Raw genomic sequence first — 20,712 nt, 5'->3', positions numbered from 1 at the left:
CTCCCATGGCCCGGGGGAGCCCAGGAGACTCAAAGCTGAAGCCACTGCAATCATAAATGCGTTGTTGTATTTATGGTTTCTGTAGTTTTCTAACCACAGCATGCATAAATACAACAATGTCGCATTTATAATTGCTGCGCCTTTGCTTGTAGGCAAGTCCAGGCAATTATGAATACTTTGCCGGCATCTGGCAGAGTTTTCATAATTGCTACGACTTTCTTTTCTAGTTTCCCGCGCACGGAAACATGGAAAAGAAAGTGGCAGCAATTATGAAAACTCTGCTGGCAGCCGGCGAAGTATTTATAATTGCCCTGACTTTCATTTTACGTTTTCTGTGCTTGCCTGGGCTTGGGGAGCACCGAAAAAGGAAAGTGAAGGCAGCCTCCTCTCCATGTTTAACTCTGCTCTGGCTGCAGTAAGTAAAAGCTCCCAGTAGGGGTCTTTTGCTGCTTGATTAGTGCCGCAAGAGCAGAGCTTAACATGCCGAGGAGGCTGCTTCAAATCACCAAAATGGATGCCACCGTGTAAACGCTTTGAGCCTCGTTTGCTCAAAGGTTTACATAGGAACTTTCTTTAAAAACATGTTTAATATGTTTTTGATTATTGCCCATCTTTTAAGCCAATAATATTTTTGAGTGCACCATTACTTTAATTTTGAGCCCTGCCATGGTAGTTTGAAGGTACAGCCTTGTGCATTAGATGCATGACGATTACCAAGGCAGTGTAAGTCACCTTAGTCCCTCCGTATTCAATTGGAACCTCCCAAATTTCTTATGGTGATATTAAGTCCATTATTTATGTGTGCATATACACAGACCCCATTCTGTGCATCATGCAGTTTAATAGCATTAGGTACATGTGGTGCTGTTTACATTTACATTGCTTACCAAAAGCGCATTTCTTTAGAGCTTTTCAAATCATGAATCTCCACAAAGCAAAGGTGGAGACGTGTCCATACATAAATGAAAAGGGATGATGACCAGATGAACAATAAGGCACTGTAACATAACCGGTGTATTTATTTATATAGCGCATGTCCACCCCCAAAGGGGTACCTTGGCTCTTTTGAGGGAAAACAGATGTTTGTTGCCCGACTTAATGGTACTCTTAATCAACCTGCGAAGGATGAAGGCCAGAGTGGACCTGCCAGGAGTTAAACCTTTGGCCACGCGGTCAAACACAGGTGCTTCTAGTGGATGCTTCCACTGAGCCACAGACCTGACTAGACTGATTAGACTGCAGCTGCACAAAAATTGAGAAACTCTGAACCTATGGAGTAAAAACACTGTGGCCACCAAAGGGGTATCAGGCAATATTATCCCCACCAAAAATATCTCTGTATATATGGTCGTCGGGAATGGCCATAGGTGATATTTTTAGTGGGGATACTGTTAGGGTTTTTTGGGAGCGGGGGTAGCAGGGGTGTCCCCCGCTCCTTTTAATAGAATACAGGGGTTGCGGGGGTGTCCCCCGCAGGTTCCATGCCTTAATATCGCTGCAAATATATGGCAATATATTAGTATGGTGATATTTTTGCGGGGATATTAACACACGGAACCACCAAAGGGCCTCATTATGAATTTTGCAATGTTTTTTTTTCCAAATATGTTTTATTGGTTTTTATACATGCAAGCTTAACAGTGCATCGTCAAGGAAGCCTTTCAAAGCAGGCATGCGAGTAAGATATTACAACAAAGAAAAAGAACAGAATACACAACAAGGCTAGAGCTCAACCAGGAAAACCAGAAAGCCCAACGATGGGCGAGTCTTTGGGGTTCCGGGGGGGTCAAAGAGGGGGAATGTCAATAACAGGGTGTGGGGGGGATCTAATTGTCTTAGATTGACAGGTTAAGGGGCGGAACGTGATGGCCGTGATTTTTTCCACTGCCACTGTTTCCCAACATTTGGACCACCACATTTGTATGGCTGGACCCTCAGGGTTCTTCCAGAGCCTGGCCAGGGAGATCTTTGCTGCTGTCAAGAGTTGGTTGCATAAGTGCGCTATGCGGCCTGTTAGCACGTACTGGCCCTCGCCCGTAACTCCCAGGAGGACGATGCCTGAGTCCCTGGGGATTGTGAGGCCCGTTATCCCTTTGATTTGATTCAGGACCTCCCTCCAGAACAGCCTGGACTTCGGGCAGGTCCAGAGCAGGGGGAACAGCGTGCCCCGGTCAGGGCAGCCCCTCCAGCATTGTGGGGGTATGGCCGGGTTGAATTTGTTCATATCCTCTGGGCTACGGTACCATCTGTAACACACCTTGTAGGCGCCCTCTCTATTTGTCGTGCATCTAGAGCTCTTGTGGGCCCGGGACCAGATCTGACTCATCCCTCCGGCTCGATGGTTCTACCTATGTCTTTTTCCCACTTGAGCATGTACAGTTCTTTTTTGGACGGGTCCGGCCGGTCGATCAGTTTGTATAAGGTCGAAATGTTCCATTTGGGGGGGTTTGACGTGAGTGTACGCTCCTGGGCTGTTAGGTCTCTGCCTCCTAGTTTCTTGGTCGCTCTGCTAGAAAGCCAGTGCCTTAGCTGGGCGTAACGGAATCTTTCCGTCTCTGGGATCAATAATTTAGCCTTACATTCCTCGTAGTTTAGCGGGTTCCCGCTCTCGAAGAAATCCGCCATGGTTCTCAGGTCGCCCTCCTTCCATCTGTCGAAGGTGTTCAGGACGAGTTCCGGGAAGAAGTCAGGTTTGCCCCAGATTGGGGTGAGCGGGCCTGTCGGGCTCCTGCATTTGCAGAGGTGCGCCGCTTTCCTCCAGTTTGACACAGTGTTCCACGTTACCGGTAGCGGGCCCGTGTGCCGGGGCATGTTGCGTTCTTTCATGTGGGATAGTGCTTTGATCGGGGTGGTTCTCCAGTCCTCTTCCAGCTTCAGCCATCTGGCCCGGTTGGTAGTTGTTTTCCATGCAAAGGCATGGTAAAGCTGGGCCGTGAGGCAGTATCTGGCCACGTCTGGGACCCCCAGGCCACCAACGGCAGGCCCGCGGAGCATGATGTGTCTCGGTATTTGTGGTTTCTTGCCCTCCCAGACATATTTCAGAATGTCTCTTTGCAGTTTTTGCAGGGCTTTCTTGGGGAAGGTTGTGGGGAGCGCCAGGCAGAAGTAGAGCAATCTCTAGAGCAGGTTCATTTTCAGCACCGTGATGCGGCCGAACCAGGAGATTTCCTGTTTGCGCCAGCGTCCCAGGTCGTCTCTGAGTTCTCTGGTTAGTTAGGGGAAATTTGTTCTGTATATGTGTCAAGGATGGCACTCCGTCAAGAGTGACACAGGGCACCCAGTTAAGGTTTGGGTGGCTGTGCTGAAGTAAGGTGACAGATAAGCACACACACAGCAGGAAGCTCAACAAGAACGAAGATTAGGCAAGTGTAGCAGGAAATAAAAAGGTACAAACAAACTGGATTCCCTCTTGGGGTGTATGCAGAAATGGAAAAGAGTGTTCCACGGACCTTAGGAAACTCCAGCCTTAATAATAATAATAATAATAATAATAATAATAATAATAATAATAATTTGGCATTTATATAGCGCTACGAACCTTATATAGCCTTCTGCACAGATTGCTATTACAGGGGCCCACGTTGTATGCTCATGGCTGGGAACAACAGCAGTGGGTGTCTGTAACACTGAAACGCGACAAGGGAAGGGGCAGAGGTTGCCTGCCGGAAACCAACAGTCAAGCTCTGTACAAAGGGATCTACATACGATACAAGAGAAGACAAGAACAGAAATATCCAGGGAAAAGGATGTCGATGAGCAATCTAGCAGAAGGAAATGAAGGAAAAGCAGTATAACTGAAATGGGTAACCCAAGGGAAGGACAGAGGACTCAAGGAAGAAAAGGACAGGGATCAAGAACAGGGGGTTGCAAACAAGGAAGAAAGCAAGGGAGCAGCAGCCAGGAAACAGGGGGGCTGCAAACAGGGAAGCAGGGCTGCAGTAACGGATGGCATAAGGTGCAGGTAAACTGTTGTGGACTGCAGAGGACTGTAGTAGGCTGCAAGGCAGGGAGCCCAGAGGAGCAGGGCAGAGAGCTGTAGTAGACGGCAGACAGAGAGCTCAGAGGAGCAGGGCAGCAAAGAGCGAGCCCAAAGGAGCAGGGCTGCAAGGCAGGGAGCCCAGAGGACAAGGGCTGTAGGCAGCGGAGTGAAGCGGAGTGAAGCGGGCTGCAAGGCAGGGAGCCCAGAGGACAAGGGCTGTAGTCAGCGGAGTGAAGCAGGCTGCAAGGCAGGGAGCCCAGAGTGCAAGGGCTGTAGGCAGCGGAGTGAAGCAGGCTGCAAGGCAGGGAGCCCAGAGGACAAGGGCTGTAGGCAGCGGAGTGAAGCAGGCTGCAAGGCAGGGAGCCCAGAGGACAAGGGCTGTAGGCAGCGGAGTGAAGCAGGCTGCAAGGCAGGGAGCCCAGAGGACAAGGGCTGTAGGTAGAAGGCAGCGGAGCGTGATCGGCTGCGAGGCAGGGAGCCCGAAAAGGGCACTGGATCAAAAGCAGGATAAAGCAGGAACAGCATACAAATATGAGTCAAAAGGCAAAAAGGGGCTGGAAGGACTCTTGATGCAAGAGACTGAGCTCCTGCAGGTAGCTGCTTAAATACCGCCCTGCCCTGTACTGAGGCAGGCTAATTGGCAGCACCTGAAGCAGCACGCCTGAAGACAATCTGCATCCTCCCTCTCTAGTCCTGAGATGGTGGAAGCAGCACTGATTGCTAGGGCTTCTGGGGATTGTGGTTCCAATGCTGACGAATGGGAATGGCCAGGAATTGATAGCTGTAGCAAGATGCCTTATGGTACATGTAGTTAGTTGAATTAAATAGGAAAGTACCAATGTTGCGCAAATGGGAATTAAGGACCAAAGTGTGAATAGGGGTTGTTCAAAGAGTATTATGAAGATGAATGAATAACAATTAGTCCATGATGGTTGCCAATGAGTGCGCCCATGGCGAAGGCATGACAATATGTTTTCGGACTTAGACGGGATCTGCACCCCCAGGTAGCTTATCTGTGCTTTAGCACACACAATCGGAAAGGAGGCTTGCAATCGCTCCAAGAGGCGGTCCGACACATTGACTCCCATGGCTGTGGACTTGGCGATGTTTATCGTGAACCCAGAGGCTTCTCTGAATTCCTCCAGTTCTTCCCATAGAGCCTGCATGGACCCCTTTGCTTGACTGAGTGTGAGCAGTATATTCTCCACGTAGAGGGCTGTTTTATAGGATTCTCCCTTAAGTTCCAAGCCCTGGATTGCCGGTTTGCTCCGGATTCTGCTGGCTAGTGGTTCCATGGTGAGAGCGAAGATAAGCGGGGAGAAGGGGCACCCTTGCCTGGTCCCCCTCGCTATACTGATTTTTCTGGAACAAGCTCCGTTCAGTCTCAGGTTGATGGTCGGGTGCTGGTAATTAGTGAGCGCCCATTTCCTTTGTTATAAGTATTTTTATTGATTTTCAACATATCAATGCATAATAGACAGTAATATAAAACAATTGATTTTTCAATATTTTTTAAAACTCTCATCTCAAACCCCAACAGTTCATCGATTTTCTAATACATATTGGCTTTCAATAATCAAAGTTAATTCAACTTGTTAAATCCATTATACGTCCTCAGTTGATTAATAGGGGGTAATAGGAAAAAGCTAGGGAGATAGGATAAAAGAGAGAAGGAAAGAGATTAAGAAGAAGAAAAGAAAAAAAAAAACTGACTTTATTGGGTCCGCATCACCTATACGTGTTCATAAACAGAAGTTCATTAGATCAAAAGTACGTATAAAAAATTCCTAAACATGACATCATAACTATAGTATCTCATAATGAAAATTCATTAACATGAGTTCATCAGGTCAGCATCACCATACACTAAGAGTTCATAAAGTGCTTCATGAGTTGCGGTTGGAAGAACATGTGTTCCCTGTCAGTAAAATATTCCAGTAAAGGGCGCCAGATCTTCCGGAACTTCGAGAGCTTCCCTTCTAATATGGCCGTGAGTTTTTCCAGGCCTAACAGTTCCCATATTTTTATCCACCAATAAGCTGTCTGTGGGCCTTCTACAGTTTTCCAGAACCGGGCTCTGGTGATACGGGCGGCAGTGAGTAGATGTGAGATCAGGACGGCTTTGTGCCCTGTTATGGGGAAAGACCCATCTTAAGCTATATCTCCCAGTAAGAGCACTCTCGGGTCCATAGGGAGCAGAGATCCTGTGACTTCCCTGATTTTTGATCTCACATCCAGCCAATATGTTTGGATAATCGGACAGTGCCACCACATATGTGCCATATCTCCACGTTCTCCACAACCATGCCAACACGTGTCCGGGTGCTCTAGATTGAGTGAGTGGAGTCTGCTCGGGGGGGGAAATACCATCTGAAACAAACTTTGATGGCGTTCTCCTTCACCAATGTACAACGGGAAGCTGGTCTGAGCTCTATGCCAGATCCGTTGCCAAGATTCATCCGAGATCTCCATCCCCAATTCCCGCTCCCAAGCGATCATATAAGGGAGTTTCTCCTCTACTGAGGCTTTCTCTAATAGATGGTAGCATAAGGATATTCTATGCGATTGTTGGCCCTCAAGAAGCTTGAGTTCTATGCCCAAAGGAGCCCTCCCTGCAGCTTGACGGATATCTCTATTAGTTAGCCAATGTCGCAATTGTATGTAATGAAAGCGTTCTGTCTCTGGAAGTCTGAATTTTTCTTTACATTCTTGGAAAGTTAGGGGTTCCTGATTGACATATAAATCTCTCAGTCGCAAGGGTTTGTCTTGATTCCAAATTTGAAATGCCTTGCTCCTAAGCCCTGGTGCGAATGCCGGGTTCTATGTGATGGGGGACAGTGGGCCCAACCCTATCGGGATACCTCTCTGTGAGCGTGCTTTATCCCAACTCAGAAGCGTAGCCCGAGTGGTTGATAAAATTCCTCCTCCGTGATTCCGGGCTTCTTTTGGAAGAAATGGAAAGTGAGCCAAAGAAAACAGAGCCACCGCTCGTTCAATCCCTAACCATCTGGGAGGATCTGGCCGATCACCCCAGGAAAGCATTACTGCCACTTACGCTGCCCTATAATATCGCGGGATCGAGGGAAGGCCCAGGCCACCCATCATCCTTCCCCTTGTTAGAAGTTTGCTGGAGACCCATGATTTTTTTTTTCCCTCCAGATGAACGGATATATCTCTTTTTGGATATTTATAAGTTCAGATTCTGGGATGGGGATTGGCAAGGAATGGAATACATACAATAATCTCGGGAGAAGAGTCATCTTAATTGCATTAATACGACCTAAACATGAAATCTCCTGGGAATCCCACCGTTGCAACCACTCCTTAGCCTCCTTGAACAGAGGGGGAATATTCGCCGCATGGAGGTCTGCATATACTAGGGTCAGTTTTATTCCTAAATACGGAATCTCCGTTGAGGACCAGGGGATATGCGATATTGTTTGTATTTCCTCTAATCTACCAGGGTCCTCAGTCAGGAACATCCCTACTGATTTAGCAGGATTCACCCTGAAGCCGGAAATCAAGGCAAATCTCGCCAGGAGATCTAAAAGGTGAGGAAGTGAACGAGGGGCATCATTTACACCCATTTCCTAAAGTTCGGGCCGAACCTGTAGTGGCAAAGGGTTTCTTCTATGTAGCCCCAATCCAGCATGTCGAACGCTTTGAGTGTGTTCAACGAGAGGACCACCAGGGGGGTGCCCATTCTGTTTGCTGACTCGATGACATTGATTGTTCTTCTAATGTTGTCCTGCGTGTTGCGGGCCGGGATGAATCCTGTTTGATCCGGGTGGATGATGTCTGGGAGGATGGGGGCTAGTCTGTTGGCCAGGATTTTGGCAAACAGTTTGGCATCATTGTTCAGCAGCGTGATGGGTCTGTATGATGCGCATTGTGTGCAGTCTTTGCCTGGCTTCAGGATGTGGATCGTGGAGGACTCCTCCATGGATTGTGTGGTGGCCCCCGTCGTTAGAAAAGAGTAGAACAGGATGGCCAGCTGCAGTGCCAGGATGTGGGCGATCCTCTTGTAAAATCGTGTTGAGTCCGTCTGGGGGATGTGTTTTTCAGGGTGCGGATCGTGTCGGATACTTCCTCCGTCGTGATTGGCTGCTCCAGAGCTTCTAGCGCCGGGTGTAGTGGGGGCTTCTGGGTGGCGGCCAGGAAACCGGCCCGGGCTGGGGCGGCTGCTGGGGGCCCCGCCATGATGCATTCATGGTGCTGCGTCATAAGGTCGAGCTTCTCTGCCTCTAAATAGCGCAGGGTACCGGGGTGGTCAGCCAGGCACTGGACGTAGTTCCGTGTTTGTACTTTCTTCAGCTTGTGTGCTAGGAGGTGGTTTGCCTTGTTGCTGTTGAGATAGTAAAATTGTTTGGTGTACGTCAGGGCTCTGGCCGCCCGGTCTGCCTGGTGCATTTCCAGCTCTTCCTTCGCTCGTTTGAGGTCTCGGCCTGCAGCTTTGGCCGGGCGCTTTTTAAAGCTGCTTTCAAGCTCTACTACCTTCCTCTCCAGATTGGTTTGGTGTAGCTGGTATAGTCGGTGGAGCCTTGCTGTGGCGTTCATGGCTGCCCCCAGGATCACTGGCTTCATTGCGTCCCAGGTGGTTGCCCAGGCGACGTCCCGGGTGGCATTCTCCTTGAAGTAGCTTGCGAGTGCTTCGGGGAGTTCGGTATTAATGGCTATGTCCGAGACAATATGGTCTTGGAGTTTGCAGGGCCTTTGGTGGGGCTTCGGGAGTCGCTGAGTTTGTAGGTTCAAAGTCACTGACGCGTGGTCTGAGATGGTGATGTGTCCAATGTCGATTCCTTCCACGCAGGGTGCTAGAGGCTAGCATCAAGTCAATTCTCGAGTATCCCTTGTGTACATGCAACATGTGTGTGTGTTAGGGAGAATTCTCTGTTTAGGCTGAATTTCCTAACCTAGTGAGTCCCCCAGCAGCTTTGCTGGATTTTTGGGGTTTATTTTTTTCTCCTGCCAAGAATGAGACTCTTTTACCCTCATTCTTGGGCATGATTTGAGTGTGTTTCTTTGAATCTAGATGTGTTTAATGGGCTATGGGGTCTTTTACTCCATAGGGCTTCATGTGTTTTTGTGATGTGTGTTACACAGCACCCTCCGTGCAGTAACACAGGGGTGTCATAGTGACCCCCCACTCCATACCCTGGGACTGACTACTGTCTCCCAGGGCATGTAAAGTCACCATTGACTTTACTAGTCTTAAATTCTGAACAGAATCAGTACAAACCATCATATTGTGGACGTACTGGCAGGGGCAATTCAATTGCCCCGGGGTCTATTAGTCGAGGGGGCACGTCTCCATCCCCCCTGATCGAGTTTTGGCTGGTGGCAGTGGATACTACTTTTTATATTCAACCGCAAATATTTTCCTACGGGATTTCCCATTGTTTTAGGCTACTATCTTTATTTAATTATTTACGGTAGCCTCGAACATACCGCCGGTTTATTTAATAAATATTAATTCTCCTGTTGGTGTCTTTTGCCAAAACTTGATTCTAAAATGGCGTTTGTGTTCTCTTCTGTGACTCCAACCCAAGTCGAGCCCTTTGTTCCACTTTTTGGCGGGCTTCTCCACAGAAGCCCTCCAAAGTGGTGCCACTCTGTCTGGGGTACTTAGGAGGGGTGGAGGGAAATTCAGGCACCCTGGACTGAGTTGCCTAGGCAACTCAAGTCGCACTCCATCCTAATTGGCCCAAGTGGTGAGCCGGCCGGCTCACCACTTAGCATGTTTGAGTGACAGCTAGGCTGAGTGAATGGGGGTTTGCTGCATAAAAGCAGGGCTTTGGGGACTGGAACTTCAGAAGTCGCCACAGGACCTAAGAATCCGACGAGGGAGAAGCTAAGCCGACCTGCCATGACACCACCACCGGTGGAGCCCTGCTGGACCGCCTCACCACTTTTCCCAACGACAGAGGAGATCTCCCGCCGGAGAGTCTTCTTCCTTTGACTGGTGGGGATAACCAGTTTCACCGTCTTTTCGCTTTCCCGACGTACCTCGTGGCCGCCTTGCCCGTGCCAAGCACCCCGGCAACCGGGATACCACGTTTTACCACGACCGCGAAACAAAGGTACCACCTTTAACCGGAAAACTCTGCGGCTGGTTTCTGCCCTGGTAGTGCAACGACCTTCATCTTTCCTCCAAGTCGAGATCTTCTCTTCCCCTGGACGACGACCCAACTTGCACCCACTACCAGGAACAACTGCCACCTCTGGAGGATCCTTCCCACTTAAGGTACTGTGTCCCGCCTGGCTTCCCTTGCTACCGACTGTACGGGGTAGATTTAGCCCCCGGCTTTCGAACCTGGGTTAGCCTGGGACACCCTGGCTAAACTTTCCTAAAGCCTCTCTAAACTCTTTTTGAACCCTCTGCAAGACTTTCTAAGCCTAGTGTAACGGTGTGATCTTGGGCGCATTTGTGCTCTGCTCTCTCTAAGAGTGGGCCCAGCCTTTGGACTTTGGCCCACCAGTGACTTTTGCTCTTCTGCCTTGCTAACAGTGTTCCTGAACCTTAGAGTGGTGTACCTTTCCATATTCTGTCTTTTTCCCTCCCTTTCTCACAACCTTATTGGAGTGCCATCTAGTTAAGCGCTCACCTCTGTATGAAAATAAGTGGTGTTTTACTGTGACTTATCTGATAAGGGAAAAGGGGTGTATATATTACAATAGTAACTGTGTTTAGAATATTTTACAATAAGAGTGCTGGAGTGTTTCAAACCGTGTGTTTTTAAATAAATAATTATATACTTTGATACCAAAGCTCTGGTCAGTGTTTGCTTGTATTATTGTATCTGAGTGCCTATTGTGTATACTTTGCATACTGCCTAACTCTTCTTGAGGGAAGTCTGACTGCTCAGCCACAGCTACCAGGTAAATCTGGGTGGTACAGACTGCTACCAAGTGGGTTTACTGCCAACACCTGTAGTCTTAAATCTTTTGCAGTGGTCCCTAAGGGAACTGCACAGGTTTCTGCCTAACGGTGTGTAGTCTCTTGCTCCTTGATTGAGGAATCTCCAGATGTCTATGGTCTCTGTTTCCCTTAGGAATTTTCGGCCATGGCTAGGGTGTTCATTAAGTCCTCTCTAGATGGCGGGAGAGTTTTGTCCAAGTTAGGGTCTGGTGGCAGGTTGAAGTCCCCCCCCCCCTCAATTAGCAGCTGGCCTCTGGCGAAGGCGGCTATGATCAGCAGGAGCTTATGGAGGAAGGGGCCTTGGTTCTTGTTGGGGCTATAAATAGCGATTAGAGTGATCGGCAGCCCGATCAGTAGGCCTCTCAGCAGCAGGTATCTGCCCTCTGGATCCTTTTTTGTGGTGACCTGGGTTAGGGGCAGATTGCCGCTGATAAGGATGGCAACCCCCCTTTTCTTTTGCTTCGCCGAGGCAAAGAAGCGTCTTGGGTAGCTTCAGAAGTTAATGCGCTTCTCATCTGGCTCTATGAGATGCGTTTCTTGGAGGAAGACGATATCCGAGCCAAGCCAAGCTAGTTTTTGCTCCACAAGTTTCCGCTTCCTGGGGGCGTTCAGGCCCCAGATGTTCCAGTTGGTCATGTTAAGAATCTGCTCCGGGGTCCCCATTTGTAGCCTCTGTGGATAGGTGATATGTGTCGCCCTCCAATGCGTTGAATTCCCGCGGACCCTTTTGGTTTGTCCTCCTTCTGCAAATTCCCCGCCCACCCCCAACCCACACCCCACCCAACTGAACGAACTTCAAGATCAGCCTCAAGCCAACGGGGCAGGCGACCGGTCCAATGCGCCAAGTCAATTGGAGGCAACAGTGCCTCTTATGCAGCCGGTGAAACTGATGAAGGATGCTGCACTGGGCACCCCAGTAAGTACCGGTCCGGTAGGCTACCGGACCTCGGCGAGTGGCTTAGGGGCCTCCTGTGGCATAGGGATTTCGCAGAGTTGAACTGTTCATGTCGGGCAAACCCCCAGGGGGGAACAGGGCTGTCCGGATTGTGGACCGCTAGGTTCTTGTGTGTGTGGCCTCTGCTTTGTGCAGGAGCCGGGGTTGCCAGAGGTCAGGGGATGGTGAATCGCAAGGTCTTGAGGAGTTGTCCGCTGGCTCAGCCGTTGTCATTCTTCTTGCTTTTGTCAGGGGGCGGGGGGGCGTGCGGTCTGCGCCGTCTCTCGTCTCCCCTCCGAGGTCTGGGCGGGTCCGTCGACCTCGTTTGGCGTCTCCTCTGGGTTCATGAAGCTTGCCGCTTCTTTGGGAGTGAGGATGTGGTGGGTTTTGCCTTCCCATGCGAAAGATCGGGAGGTGGGGAATCCCCAGCGGTATGCAATCTTCCTCTCGCTGAGCCATTTGGTCAGTGGTTTCAGGGCTTTCCTCTTTGCCAAGGTGACTGCGGCTATATCTTGGTATAGGGAGATTACCACATCCCGGGAGAGTACCCGGGGGAGCTTCTAGCCTCGCGCGTGGTCTCTTCTTTGATCTTGAAGTAGTGCACCCTCACTAGGACATCTGGAGGGGAGGCGTTGCTTTGTCTAGCCCTGGTCCCGGGGACTCCGTCGAGCTCCAGGGGGGGCCCCATCTGGGAGGGTTAGAATGAAGCGCAGGAGGTCGTTAATGTAGGCCCCCAGCTCTGTGTCAGGGATTGTAGGGGGGATTCCCCTCAGGCGGATGTTGTTGCGCCTGTATGTGTTCTCAGCATCATCCTGTTTCAGCTCGAGGGCCTCGCACGTGGCCTCAAGCGCTGCAATTCGGTCCGCGCCCTTGCCGATTTCAAAGTTCTGCTCGAATAGGGTGGTTTCTATTTCTTCCGTTCTTGACTCAATTTCTCACACCCGCTTATCCAAGGTGGAGATCCTGCCTTTCAGTTCCTCTGTGCCCTTTTTGTATTCTTTGGTGATCGCCGAGAGGAGATTTTGGAGGTCCCTTTTTGTTACCCCCCGCGCTGATTGGTCAGGGCAGGCTTCCACCTGGGCCCCCGAGATTGGTTCTTCGGTGCGCTCTCCCTGTTTGGGTTTCTGCGTCATGGTTGCCGCAAATAGGGAGGAGATGTCTGCTTGTTTCGGGAGTCTGGGGCTCCTGGACATTCTAGGATGCGGTTTGCTTGGCACTTGGGTGGGGCCCCCCAAGTTGATTGCCAGATGAGAACGCTTTGTCCCAACTTCTGCCCGCTTGGGCTGTGTCAGCACCTGACTTTCAGGAACCCGGGGAGTAGGGTTAGGGCTCCTGGTGCAATAGGCACACCGGCTTACAGTGGCGGAGGATGGGTGCTCAGTTGGTCCGGCAGGCACTGGGTCCGATAGCTTGGAAGGGTCCTCCTGGTGCTGGTGGGGCGAAGGGTCTGCGGCCCTCTGGGCCAGGCCTCCAGTGGGGGGGAGGACAAGTGCCGCGTGTTGAGTTGCTGGGTTGGGCACCGCTCCCAGGCCCGCGACTACGGCCCCGAGGTTGAAGCTCTGGTGGATCTCAGCCTGTTACCATGTGCTGGGGGGAGCCGGGGTGCGGCGAGGGGCTACCCGGGGGCGAGTTTGAAGCTCTGGTGGATCTTAGCCTGTTACCATGCGCTGGGGGAGCCGGCGTGCGGCGAGGGGGAACCCGGGGGGCTGCTGTCTGTTGGTGGCGGGCGCTGTGGGCCTTAGTGCGCTGCGTGGTCTCCGGGGCGGCAGCGGGGTGTGTGTGGCAGACTGCTGGGGTGAGTCATTCACATGTGCAGCAGGGGGGTCCCACCTTTGATGGCTGTTCCAGGGAGGTCCGTAGAGATGAGTTGTTGAGCGATGATCCCCTCATTTGTGCGGGCCCGTTAGCCGACGTCCGGCCGCAGCAGCGAGGATGCGGCAGATGGTAGGAGCGGCTGGCCCCCTGGGAGGATGGTGCGGGCAGGCCTGCCTCCGAGCACGGTCGCAGCCCCAGTAGATCTTGTTGGCCCCACTCCCTCCGGGGCAAGGTGGGGGGGAGGCTCCAGGTGCCTCCCCGGATTGGTGACTGAAGCAGGTCACGGCTGGAGGTGTTTGGGGGAGGGAGTCTCTGCCACCTTGTTTCCTCCATCGGTGTACTGAGAGGGGCTCACGGGGTGCGAGATGTGGAGTGATTACCCCCTTGGCTGGTGTCCGGGGGCCGCACTGCCTTGCAGCGGCTGGGACAATATTGCAGGTTGGGTGAGAGGCTGGCCCCCTGTGCAGCTGGTGCGGGCAGGCCAGTCACCAAGCAGGGCTGCAGCACCAGCAGAGCTTGTTGTTTCCGCTCCCGTTGAGCCGGGTGAAGGAGGCTGCAGGTACCTCCCCGGCAGGCTGTGGTTCACCTCAGATGGTATTTAGGGGAAGGAGTCTCTGCCGCCGTGCCTCCATCCTTATCCCCAGCCGGCAGGTGCACCTTATGATACGCGCCGGCTCTGGAACGTAAGAGCGGGGCTGGCAGTCCTCAGGCACCCAGGGTCTCGCGGCAGGTGGGACACTGGTTCATTGCAGGCTGTTGCAGGGCGATGGGCTCGGAGCGGGGCCCCAGGGGCGCTCAGTAGGCTGGAGGGATTGCCTGAGTGACTGCAGCAACCTGTGCACTGTGAAGCGGGCATAGGAGCTTCTCAGTCAGTGCTGTGCCCGCCATTTTTGGAGCGGAGTAGGCTTCCCGACCCCTCCAAGACCGGGTGATTTCTCGGGGCCTCGGCGATACCGTGGGCTGACAGTTAGCCTCTGCATGTAGGATCCCCACAGGAGCTGGAGGCACAGTTCAGCGTTGCTGTGAGGTCAGTTTCACCGGGACATATTGGTGTCGGCGCGTGGACACGGTCGGGAGCTCTTAGAGAGCCAGCCCAGCCATCATGGCGCCAAGCCACGCCCCCTTTGCAGTGTTTTTTACCCAGATATCTGCATGCAGTACTTTCAGTTACTGCCTCTGAAAATCTTATTATAATTGATAAGATTATTATAAATTAACTACCATGACATCTGTCACTGATGCAACATTCCTGAAATAGGAATAGTAATCGCTTCCGTACTCTTAATTATTTTGGTGCTGAATTGTAGTGCCATAAATTGCCCAATCATCTCAGAACACACACACACAGAAAGGGTTAAGCCATGAAACATGCTTATGGTTTAGTTGCACAAAATGTATTTTTAAATGTTGGGCACACTAGTTTGATCTTTTACAAGACTACAAGACTACTGGTTTGAAATACAATATACAATATTTAGCAAGGATTTTAGTGAGTAATTAATGCATACATGTTTTAGTAAATTGTGATTAGTGCACAGAAATTCCAAACCATTTAGTGTAAATTTTCAACTAAATGGATTTGGATTTTATGCCACCTTTAGGTTTTTAATACAGAATTTATATTGAAATATAGAAAAATGCTAGTCACTTTTTAAAAACATATTTTTTTATTGCTATTTCCCATATGTGATCCCAGGTTCCCAATGAGTAACACCCTCCAACACTTATTGTGGACCGCTGGATAGCCTTTATTTAGTCTTACCGGGGTGAAATGCCAATGTATCATGACCTTAATCCACATTTCCCTGATTTGTACTGCCATGGTCAATCTGGGAATATCCCCCCACAGGTGTTCCCATCTGTCTCCCTATAGATCATGTTCCATGCCGTCCTCCCACTATTTCATATATGGCCACCTCATCGGTCGCTGAGGGGTGGAAAATATCTTGTAGAGGTCTGCTACCATGTGAGACTCCCCCGTATTGCTAGTTACATATTTTTCAGAGGGCTGAGATCCCTAGTCGCACCCCACATGACCTCAGGATTTCTCAACCAGTGGCGCAGTTGAGAGTATCGGAACCTCTCCCAGATTGAAGTATTATTTACACTGTACATCATTTTTGACATCCTGTCCCTCATACCAGACGAAACAGGGAGTCCCACGCCTCCCCCACCAAGGCGATTATCTCACTCTTATACATATTTTTGGGTCTGTCCACCTTGGGGCTCCAGAATACTTTGTGTAGGGGCCTCGCCTCCACCGCCCTTTCCATATCCTTCCATAGCTTGTCCCGGTCCTCACTACACCATTCCCAAACCACCCTTATTCGGGCCGCCAAGTAGTAAAGGTATAGGTTTGGTACCCTCAGACCACCCCGTCGAGCAGGTGTCATTAGCAACCTCATGGACACTTGTGTTTTTTTTTTTTTGCAAATGAATATACACAGTGCTTCTGGAGATCCTTGAAAAAATGCCTTGGGACTCTGATGGGTAGAGCCTGAAAATAATAGAGGATCTTGGGAAGGATCAACATCTTTGGGGTGTTTATTCTCTCCAACCATGATATCGATAGGGGCCCCCAATCCCTCTGCTTGACCCTCTCCAGGAGAGGTGGATAATTGGCCTTATATAACTCCCCCATGGAGTTGTATTCCGAGGTAACGAACACTGACTGAGGTCCACGTATAAGGACATGTCTCTTCAGTCCTCTCACCCGTTGCCCTGGTACGGTCAGGTTAAGCAATTCCAACTTGTGTCCGTTAATCTTCAAGCAGCCACCCCTCCAAACTCCTCCAACTCCCTCCCATTTGCTGGCAGTGATGTCTCCGGGGATGTTATCGCCAGCAACATGTACTCCGCAAAAGCGATCACCTTGTGATCCCCTCCCACCCTCCCCTCAAAGCTAATACCCTTAATATTCAGTGCACCCCTGACTCGGGCTAGTAAGGGTTCCAGTCGAATAGCATAAAGGAGCAGGGAAATCGGGCATCCCTGTTTCGTACCCCGGGACACGAGTATCTCCTGAGATAACCGACCATTGATAGCCAGCCAAAGAATTGGGTCCCGATAGTTGGACCTCACCATCCGCAGGAATTTCTCTCTATACCCATGGGCAGAATAACTGCTGGGGTGTTGGTCAAATTGGCTTTTTCAATAAGGTGGCATACCCTAAAAGTGTTGTTGAATGCCTGCCTGCATTTAATAAACCCAGACTGGTTTGGTCCAATCAATTTAGGTAGTAGCCAATCCAGGCGAGATGCTAGGAACTTAGTATATAGTTTCACGCCTATGTCAATTGGGGCGATGGGCTGATATGACCCACACAACGTGACGTCTTTGTTGGGCTTGGGGAGCAGGACCACTTTGGCCTCCTCCATAGATGGACGATGCGTCCATTTCTCCCGAACGAGTTGCACTGGCGAACCAGAACCCGGATCGGGACATCCCAAAAGGTTTTATAGAAGATTCCCAAGAATCAGTCTGGCCCAGGGGCCTTACCAATCGGTAACGATACAATTGCAGCCCTCACTTCCTCAGGGGTGATATCCTATTTTTAAAAAATAAAAAAGATTTTTTGTTTTTATTTACTTGGTTAAATCAAATTAATGATTTTTACAAGAGGACGAGGTCATAAAATGATACCATCAGAAGAAAAAAGGATCAAGTTCTGTTAGGCAGAAACCTGCGCAGTTCCCTTTGGGAACACTGCAAAAGATTTAGGACTACAGGTGTTAGCAGTAAACCCACTTGGTAGCAGTCTGTACCACCCAGATTTACGTGGTAGCTGTGGCTGAGCAGTCAGACTTCCCTCAAGAAGAGTTAGGCAGTATGCAAAGTATACACAATAGGCACTCAGATATAATAGCACAAGCAAACACTGACCAGAGCTTTGGTATCAAAGTATATAATTATTTATTTAAAAACACACTGTTTGAAACACTCGAGCACTCTTATTGTAAATCACTCTAAACACAGTTACTATTAGGATATATACAACCCTTATTCCTTATCAGACAAGTCTTAGTTAACACCACTTATTTCCAGACAGAGGTGAGCGCTTAACTATGGATGGCACTCCAATAAATTCATGAAAAAGGGAGGGAAAACGGCAGAATATGTGAAGATACACCACTCTAAGATTTAGGAACACTTTTAGCAAGGCAGAAGAAGAAAAGTCACTTGTGAGCCAAAGTCCATAGGCTGGGCCCACTCTTAGAGAGAGCAGAGCACAAATGCGCCCAAGATCACACAGTTGCACTAGGCTTTGAAAGTCTTGCAGAGAGTTCGAAGAGAGTTTAGAGAGGCTCAGAAAAGTTTAGCCAGGGTGTCCCAGGCTAACCCAGGTTCGAAAGCCGGGGGCTAAATCTACCCCGTACAGTCGGTGGCAAGGGAAGCCAGACGGAACACGGTACCTTAAGTGGGAAGGATCCTCCAGCGGTGGCAGTTGTTCCTGGCAGCGGGTGCAAGTCTCGGCGTCGTCTAGAGGAAGAGAAGATCTCGACTTGGAGGAAAGATGAAGGTCGTTGCACTGCCAGGGAAGAAACCAGCCGCAGAGTTTTCCCGTTAAAGGTATTACCCTTTATTTCGCGGTCGTGGTAAAACATGGTATTCCGGTTGCCGGGGTGCTTGGCACATGCAAGGCGGCCACGAGATGCGTCGGGAAGGCGAAAAGACGGTGAAACTGGTTATCCCCACCAGTCAAAGGAAGAAGACTCTCCGGCGGGAGATCTCCTCTGTCGTTGGGAAAAGTGGTGAGACGGTTCCGCAGGGCTCCACCGGTGGTGTCGTCGTAGCAGGTCGGCTCAGCTTCTCCCTCGTCGGATTCTTAGGTCCTGTGGCGACTTCTGAAGTTCCAGTCCCCAAAGCCCTGCTTTTATGCAGAAAACCCCCATTCACTCAGCCTAGCTGTCACTCAAACATGCTAAGTGGTGAGCCGGCCGGCTCACCACTTGGGCCAATCAGGACGGAGTGCGACTTGAGTTGCCTAGGCAACTCAGTCCAGGGTGCCTAAATCCCCCTCCATCCCTCCTAAGTACCCCAGACAGAGTGGCACCACTTTGGAGGGCTTCTGTGGAGAAGCCCGCCAAAAAGTGGAACAAAGGGCTCGACTTGGGTTGGAGTCACAGAAGAGAACACAAACGCCATTTTAAAACAGAGTTTTGGCAAAAAATACCAACCGGAGAATTAATAATAAATAAATAAACCGGCGGTATGTTCGAGGCTATCGTAATTAAATAAATAAAGATAGTAGCCCCGAACAATGGGAAAATCCCATAGAGAAATATTCGCGGTTGAATATAAAAAGTAGTATCCACTGCCACCAGCCAAAACTCGATGAGGGGGGACGGAGACGTGCCCCCTCGACTAACAGACCCCGGGGCAATCGAATTGCCCCGGCCAGTACGTCCACAATATGATGGTTTGTACTGGTTCTGTTCAGAATTCAAGACTAGTAAAGTCAATGGTGACTTTACATGCCCTGGGAGACAGTAGTCAGTCCCAGGGTATGGAGTCTATACTGGGGGTCACTATGACACCCCCTGTGTTACTGCACTGAGGGTGCTGTGTAACACACATCACAAAAACACATGAAGCCCTATGGAGTAAAAGACCCCATAGCCCATTAAACACATCTAGAGTCAAAGAAACACACTCAAATCGTGTCCAAGAGTGAGGGTAAAAGAGTCTCACTCTTGACAGGAGAACAAATTAAACCCCAAAAATCCAGCAGAGCTGCTGGGGGACTCACTAGGTTAGGAAATTCAGCCTAAACAGAGAATTCTCCCTAACACTCGCCCCCCTGCCCACCCCAGACTAAGGGACAGGAGGATTTAATCCACTCCTGGATGAATCTCATACCTCTAGTCGATGATATACATCCTAGAGAGACCATCAGCATTTTGGTGGTGACACCCTGACCTGTGCTCAATGGTGAAATCAAACCCTTGCAGGCAGATTGACCATCTCAATAGTTTTGGATTTTCTCCCTTCATTTGCATTAACCATCTCAAGGGTTGGTGGTCAGTCTGAATGACAAAAGTCGAACCATACAAGTATGGCCTAAACTTCTTCAGTGCCCACACAATAGCAAAGCATTCTCTTTCGATTGTTGCCCACCTTGTCTCAGGATCCTTCAGCTTACGGCTGATGAAGCAAATGGGGTGCTCCCTACCCTTCTCATCCAGTTGGGGACCTATACCTACATTGGAAGCATCAGTTTGTAAAATGAAAGTTTGGTGGTAGTCAGGAGCTCTCAGTACTGGAGCTTGGCAAAGAGCTTTCTTCAGTTTTTCAAAGGCCTGATTGCACTCCTCATTCCATTTGACCTTTTTAGGGAATTTTGGAGAGGAGATTACATTCAGTGGAGAAGCTATGGTCCCATAGTTCTCAATGAAATTCCTGTAATACCCAGTGAGGCCTAGGAAGGCTCTCGCCTGGCTTTGAGTAGTAGGTGGTGTCCAATTTTGCACAGCTTCAATTTTGCTGAGCAAAGGCCTTATTTCTCCACCTCCTACCTCATGCCCAAGGTAGACCACTTTACTTTGACCAATCTGGCATTTACTTGCTTTGATTGTCAAATTGGCCTGCTCAAGAGCCTGCAAAACATGTCCTAGGTGGTTCACATGTTCCTCCCAGGAGTGGCTGAAGACTGCAATGTCATCCAAGTATGCCATGCAGAAGTCCTCCATCCCAGCTAGAACTTGATTCACCATCCTTTGGAATGTAGCAGGTGCATTTTTTAATAATCCAAAAGGCATGACCTTAAACTGGTACAACCCAACTGGGGTTGAAAATGCAGTTTTCTCCTTGGCATGGTCTGTCAAGGCTATTTGCCAATAGCCTGACGTAAGGTCAAATGTGCTGAGGTACTTGGCTGCACCAGGTTTATCCACCAACTCATCTGTCCTTGGCAAAGGGTGGGCATCAGTCTTAGTGACTGCATTAAGAGCTCTATAGTCCACACAGAATCTCAAGTCTTTGGATCCTGCCTTTGGTGCTAACACAACTGGGCTAGACCATGGATTAGTAGAGGGCTCTATTACCCCGAGATCAAGCATCTTCTTG

At 49.9% G+C, this 20,712-nt stretch overlaps 1 protein-coding gene across 2 annotated transcripts in view; it reads left to right on the top strand.

Annotated features, from left to right (window-relative positions):
- Positions 1-20,712, top strand: part of ALG1 (ALG1 chitobiosyldiphosphodolichol beta-mannosyltransferase) — a 2,244,281-nt gene that overhangs the window by 1,151,265 nt on the left and 1,072,304 nt on the right. The gene's annotated exons all lie outside the window — the stretch shown is intronic.

The sequence above is a fragment of the Ambystoma mexicanum genome, chromosome 2p (assembly GCF_040938575.1).
Source record: "Ambystoma mexicanum isolate Mex_15411 chromosome 2p, UKY_AmexF1_1, whole genome shotgun sequence".
NCBI lineage: Eukaryota > Metazoa > Chordata > Amphibia > Caudata > Ambystomatidae > Ambystoma > Ambystoma mexicanum.
Note: the sequence above shows the minus strand (reverse complement) of the source record. Positions and strands in the feature narration are given on the sequence as shown.